Here is a 7,049-nt window from a genome sequence, read left to right as displayed (position 1 = left end):
TGTGTGTGTGTGTGTGTGTGTGTGTGTGTGTGTGTGTGTGAAGGAGTCTTGCTCTGTCGCCCAGGCTGGAGTGCAGTGGCGCCATCTCAGCTCACTGCAAGCTCCACCTCCCGAGTTCACGCCATTCTCCTGCCTCAGCCTCCTGAGTAGCTGGGACTACAGGCACCCGCCATCACACCTGGCTAATTTTTTTGTATTTTTAGTAGAGACGGATTTCACCATGTTAGGCAGGATGATCTCCATCTCCTAACCTCGTGATCCGCTCTCTGAAACTTCCGCCTCCCGAGTAGCTGGGACCTACAGGCACACACCACCATGCCTGACTAATTTTTGTATTTTTTAGTAGAGATGGGGTTTCACCATATTGGCCAGGCTGGTCTCGAACGCCTGACCTCGTGATCCACCTGCCTCAGCCTCCCAAAGTGCTGGGATTACAGGTGTGAGCCGCTGCGCCCAGCCAAACTCTGCTTTTAATAAAGTGTGAAATGGTGAAAATAACCTCTTTTTTTTTTTTTTTTTTTTAAGTTTTCTATTTGTATAAATGTATAGGGTACAAGTATCATTTTGTTACATGCATAGATTGTGTAGTGGTGAATTCAGGGCTTTTGGGGAGAACCTCTCTTCTTACATATCAGTAGAGTACTCACTGATAACACTACACTTAATAGTAATGTCACCACCATGATTAGTGTTACGACCCACTGATATAGAGACTGTTTCACACTTAACTAACAGAACTTTCTTGAAAGTCTAGAAAAGGACCCGCTATGATAATTCTGCTAGGAGATCCAAGTGGGCGGGTGGGTCTGCTAGAGCCTCTCCTCAAGTGTGTCAGTGTTCAGTCTGGGGTAGCTCCAATCAGCAGAGAAGAGTTTTATGCAGTGGTTTGGACTAGAGTTTGGAATTTGGCAGTCATCATTGGAAAAATGAATTTCTACCTGTTCTGAATCAAAACAAAAACAAGCCATGTGCAGTGCACACCTGTAGTCCCAGCTACTTGGGAGGTGACTCGAGAGGATCACTTGAGCCCAGGAGTTCCAGTCCAACCTGAGTAACACAGTGAGACCCTCATCTCTAAAAAGCAAATAAAAATAACACCAAAACAGGCTGGGCGCGGTGGCTCACGCCTGTAATCCCAGCACTTTGGGAGGCTGAGACGGGTGGATCACGAGGTCAGGAGATTGAGACCATCCTGGCTAACACGGTGAAACCCCGTCTCTACTAAAATACAAAAGTTAGCCGGGTGTGGTGGCAGGCGCCTGTAGTCCCAGCTACTCGGGAGGCTGAGGCAGGAGAATCGCCTGAACCTGGGAGGCGGAGCTTGCAGTGAGCCGAGAACGCACCACTGCACTCCAGCCTGGGCAACAGAGTGAGACTGTCTTAAAAAAAAAACACCAAAACAACCAGGATGTCTCCCATTTGCAGTTATTGTATCTACATAGTTCACAATTGCAGGATTTTAATGTGTCCTCAAGTAGGACTTGGAATTTGTCCAGTTATAGCCACATTCACAAGATGAAGTCTTTTTGCAAACATGTCACACGTTTGCGAATGAAGAATTTAGTCTTTTCAGCCAATACCAAATAATGTGTCCGTATTTTAAATGTTCTTCTTTTCTTTTCTTTCTTTCTTTTTTTTTTTTTTGAGACGGAGTCTCACTCTGTCGCCCAGGGAAGTGCAGTGGCGTGATCTCAGCTCACTGCAACCTCCACCTCCCAGGTTCAAGTGATTCTCCTGCCTCAGCTTCCCGAGTAGCTGAGATTCCAGGTGTGTGCCACCACACCCGGCTAATTTTTGTATTTTTAGTACAGACAGGATTTCACCATGTTGACCAGGCTGGACCTATTCTTATTTTCAATGAAGTCAAACAGTAAATTGATTTATATTCTGTGATCTTTTCCGTGGCCCAGGGCCTCAGATTTGGGTCATCTACAATTTACAGAGAGATGGCCAGGCATGGTGGTCATGCCTGTAATCCCAGCACTTTGGGAAACTGAGGCAGGTGGATTGCTTGAGCCCAGGAGTTTGAGACCAGCCTGGATAACAAAGTGAGACTATGTCACTATAAAAATAAAATAAAATTTATGGAGACGAATTAAGTAAAATAAAAAGGAGTTTTAATATATTTTAGTGGTCAGGACATGGACACTTTATAGATGAAGGATTGTAATTATTTGGTACATTTTGGCAATAATTAAAGAAGATACAATAGATATAATTAGATACAATATTCTACCTAGTGAAATATCAACGAATAATGTGTAAACAAGAGTTCAAACAGGCCAGGGGAGGTGGTTTATGCCTGTAATCCAGGCACTTTGGGAGGCTGCGGCAAGAGGATCGCTGAGCCCAGGAGTTTGAGACAGGCCTGGGCAACATAGTGAGACCCCATCTCTACCAAAAAAAAAAAATAGCCAGGTATGGTGGCGCACCCCCATAATGGCAGCTACTCGGGAGGCTGAGGTGGGAAGATTGCTTGAACCTGCAAGTTCAAGGCTGAAGTGAGCTGTGATCACACCATTGTGTTCCAGGCTAGGTGACAAAGCAAGACCTTGTTTTAAAAAAAAAAAAATTCAAAAAAGAGTGACCCTATTACCTCCTTCAGCATTCCTTTCCCACACAAAACAAATGGAAAAGAAAATAATAAAGGGAAAAATAATAAATTGACATAAGCCACTTAACGTTTCAAATATTGTATATATAGCCAATTCATTTGTAGACAGTGACAATTATTCCCATATCATCTTTGTTATTATTCCAATTTAATATCACTCTTCATTCTCCAGACTTTTTTTCTTTCTCTTTCTTTTCTTTTCTTTTCTTTTTTTTTTTTTTTTTTTGAGACAGAGTCTCACTCTGTCATCCAGGCTGGAGTGCAATGGTATGATCTTGGCTCACTGCAACCTCTGCCTCCCAGGTTCAAGCAGTTTTCCTGCCTCAGTCTCCTGAGTAGCTGGGATTACAGGTACATGCCATCACACTTGGCTAATTTTTGTTTTTTAGTAGAGATGGGGTTTCACCATGTTGGTCAGGCTGGTCTCGAACTCCTGACCTCATGATCTGCCCGCCTCGGCCTCCCAAAGTGCTGGGATTACAGGCGTGAGCCACCGCACCCCGCCTTTTTTTTTTTTTTTTTTTGAGACAGAGTCTCCCTCAGTCATCCAGGCTGGAGTGCAATGGCAAAATCTTGGTTCACTACACCCTCTGCCTCCTGTGTTCAAGCAATTCTCCTGCCTCAGCTTCCCGAGTAGCAGGGATTACAGGCGCCTGCCACCATGCTGAGCTAATTTTTGTCTTTTCAGTAGAGACAGGGTTTCACCATGTTGGTGGTTGCCAACTCCTGACCTCAAATGATCCGCCGTGCCATCGACCCCCAAAAGTGCGAGGATTACAGGTGTTGAGCCACCACACCAACGGACCAAGAAATGACATTTATTTTTTTTTTTTTTTTTTTTGAAGGCGGAGTCTCGCTCTGTCGCTGGGGCGGAGTAACTGTGGCCGGATCTCAGCTCATCTGCAAGCTCCAGCCGCCGGGTTTCACGCCATTCTCCTGGCCTCAGCCTCCTGAGTTAGCTGGGTCACTTACAAGTCGCCCGCCCACCATTCACCCGGCTAGATGTTTTATGTTATTTTTTAGTAGAGACGGGGTGGTCACCAGGTTACCGAGAGAATAGGTCATCGAGAGTTACCTGACCTCGTGATCTGCCTCGTCTCACGCCTCCCAAAGTGCGGAATTACAGCTTGACGCCACCGCGCCCGAGGCCAGAAATGCATTTTAAGGCGGGCGAGTGGCTCAAACCTGTAAATCCTAGCACTTTGGGAAGCGGAGGCGGGCACATCAGGTGAGGTCAGGAGTTGGTAGGACTAGAACATGGCCAACAATTGGTGAAACCCATCATCTTACTAAAAATAAAAAAAAATAATTAGCAGGGTGGGTGTTGTGCGTGGCCTGTAATCCCAGCTATTTAGGAGGCGGAGCAGTGGAGAATCACTTGACGGAAACTCAACTCTGTCGCCCAGACGGGGGCAGTGGCTGATCTGGCTCACTGCAATCTCTGCTGCCTCAGTTCAGCATGTCTCGTGCCTCACCCCTACAAGTAGCTGGGAACTATAGGTCGTATGCCACATAGCAACCAGGTAATTTTTTTTGATTATTCTAGTAGAGATGGGCTGTGCCATGTTGGCCAGGGTTGATCTGGAAACTCCCTGAATTCCAAGTCATCTGCAACCTACTTGGGCCTCCCAAAGTGCTGGGATTAACAGGGTATGAGCCACCACACCCAGACCAAGATTAATATTTACATGAGATAAAAAAAAAAATGAAAGGCTCGGGCGCAGGTGGCTCGAAGGCTGTAATCCCAGCACTTTGGGAGGCTGAGACGGGCGGATCCAACGAGAGTCAGGAGAATTTGATAATGTTGAGACCATCCTGTCGAATAACATGGTGAAACCCCGTCTCTACTAAAAATTACAAAAAACTAGCCAGCGTATGGTTGGCGGCAGCCATGTGAGTCCCACGTCTACATTTTGGGAGGCTGAGGCAGGAGAGAATGGCATGAACCCGGGAGAGGCGGTAGCTTGCAGTGAGGCCGAGATCCTGGACCCAACTGCACTCCAGGCTGACCTGGGCGGGGGGGGGCGCTCAGGAGCGACGCGCCTGGGCGACGTGCCAGGCCTGGAGAAGGCGGGGGGAGGGGCCGGCAGAGCGAAATCTCCGTCTCAAAAAGAAAGAGAAAAAAATAGAAAATCTAAAGGGTAGTGAATGAAATTTTCCCAGAATATATCTGATGAAAATAGAAGAGTGAGGTTTACTTTTAATTCATCCAAATTCAGGCTTTTAAAATTATTTTTTATTATTTATGTATTATATCTATTATTATTTTATTGAGATGGAGTCCTCAGTCTGCTCGACCCAGGCTGGAGTTGTACGTGGCCGGGATCCTTAAGCTCACTGCAAGGCCGCCTCTGGGTTTAGTACCATTCTGACTGCCTCAGACCTCCCGGGGACGTAGCTGGGGAACTACAGGCACCTGCGCACCTCGACCCGGGTAGTATTTTTGATTTTTAGAGGAGACTAGTGGGTAATTCACCGTGTTAGCGCAGGATGGTCTCGACTCTACCTCACATCGTGATCCGCCGTCATCAGACCTCCAAGAATGTGTCTGAGATTACAGGCTTGAGCCACGCCACCGCGCCCGGCCTTTTTTTTTTTGAGACAAAGTCTCACTCTTGTCACCTAGGCTGGAGTGCAGTGGCACAATCTCAGCTCACTGTACCCTCTGCTTCCCAGGTTCAAGCAATTCTCCCTGCCTCAGCCTTCTGAATAGCTAGGATTATAGGCACCTGCTACCACGCCCAGCTAATTTTTGTATTTTTTAGTAGAGATGATGTTTTGCCATGTTGGCCAGGCTGGTCTCGAAATCCTGACCTCAGGTGATCCGTTGCCTTAGCCTCCCAAAATGCTGGGATTACAGGCATGAGCCACCATGCCCGGCCCCAATCCAGGCTTTCTAAACCTGTTGCCAAAAATGCATCTGTAGGATCAGAGTGAGCCCAAGGTTTCATTACTTCGGCATGGACAGCCCCATTCAAGGCAGTCTGTGTGCTAAAAATAAACAGTTAAGAATGATTACACGTCTTTGGGGTTCCTCCAGCTCTGAGATTCTATAGACAATAAAAGGTTAGTGGAGAGGAGGCTCCTTTGTTCTAAATTCCCTAATTCACTTTCTGAAGCCAGAACAAAGATGGGCAGGGTACGGAGAGGTTGGGTGACATCTACCTGAATCCACTTTCTGTCCAGAGTCTGATCTTTGGGAGAGAAATCTGGGAGGGGAAACCGTCTCCTCTGGTGAACATGCACTAACCAAACCAAACAATGAATTTATGATGTGATGGTGAGCCACAGAATAGCAAGGACACGGCCAGGTGTGATAGCTCACGCCAGTAATCCCAGCACTTTGGGAGGCCAAGGTGGGCAGATCACCTGAGGTCGGGAGTGAGACCAGCCTGACCAACATGGTGAAACCCCAAGGTGAAACCCTGGGCTCACTCTGTACAGATACAAAAAAATTAGCTGGTAAAAAGATTAAAAAAAAAAAAATTAGCTGGGCATGGTGGTGCATGCCTATAATCCCAGCTACTCGGGAGGCTGAGGCAGGAGAATCGCTTGAACCGGGGAGGTGGAGTTTGCAGTAAGCCAAGATTGTGCCATTGCACTCCAGCCTGGGCAACAAGAGCAAAACTCCATCTCAAAAAAAAAAAAAGAAAAGAAAAAAGAATAGCAAGGACACTAAGTACCCCCATTCCCGGTCCTGGACTTTGTCCGTGTGTTAACGGTGGAAGGTGTCCAGGTTCTTGGCATCTTGAACAAACAATTGGACAAAATAAACAAATCAAGGAAGGAATGAAGGGTTTTACTGAAAATGAGCCTGGTGAGATGGCTCACGCCTGTGATCCCAGCACTTTGGGAGGCTGAGGCAGGCGAATCATGAGGTCAGGAGATCCAGACCATCCTGACTGATACGGTGAAACGCCATCTCTACTAAAAATACAAAAAATTAGTTAGGCATGGTGGCAGGTGCCTGTAGTTCCAGCTACTCTGGAGACTGAGGCAGGAGAATGGCGTGAACCTAGGAGGTGGAGGTTGCAGTGAACCAGGATCGCGCCACTGCACTCCAGCCTGGGCGACAGAGCGAGACTCCATCTCAAAAAAAAAAGAAAAAGACAGTGAAAGTACACTCCACAGTGTGGGAGCCAGCATGAGCAAAGGGGCTCAAAAGCCCTGTTACAGAATTTTTGTGAGTTTAAATACGCTCTACTTGGGGAACGCCCTATGTAAATGAAGAGGATGAAGTAAGGTTACAATTACAAACTTGTTTTGTTTTGTTTTTTTTTTTTTGAGACGGAGTCTCGCTCTGTCGCCCAGGCTGGCATGCAGTGGCCGGATCTCAGGTCACTGCAAGCTCCACCTCCCGGGTTCACGCCATTCTCCTGCCTCAGCCTCCCGAGTAGCTGGGACTACAGGCGCCCACCGCCTCGCCCGGCTAATT

Source organism: Rhinopithecus bieti, unplaced genomic scaffold, assembly GCF_001698545.2.
Source record: "Rhinopithecus bieti isolate Rb0 unplaced genomic scaffold, ASM169854v2 scaffold_9981, whole genome shotgun sequence".
NCBI classification, from domain to species: Eukaryota; Metazoa; Chordata; class Mammalia; order Primates; family Cercopithecidae; genus Rhinopithecus; species Rhinopithecus bieti.
Note: the sequence above shows the minus strand (reverse complement) of the source record.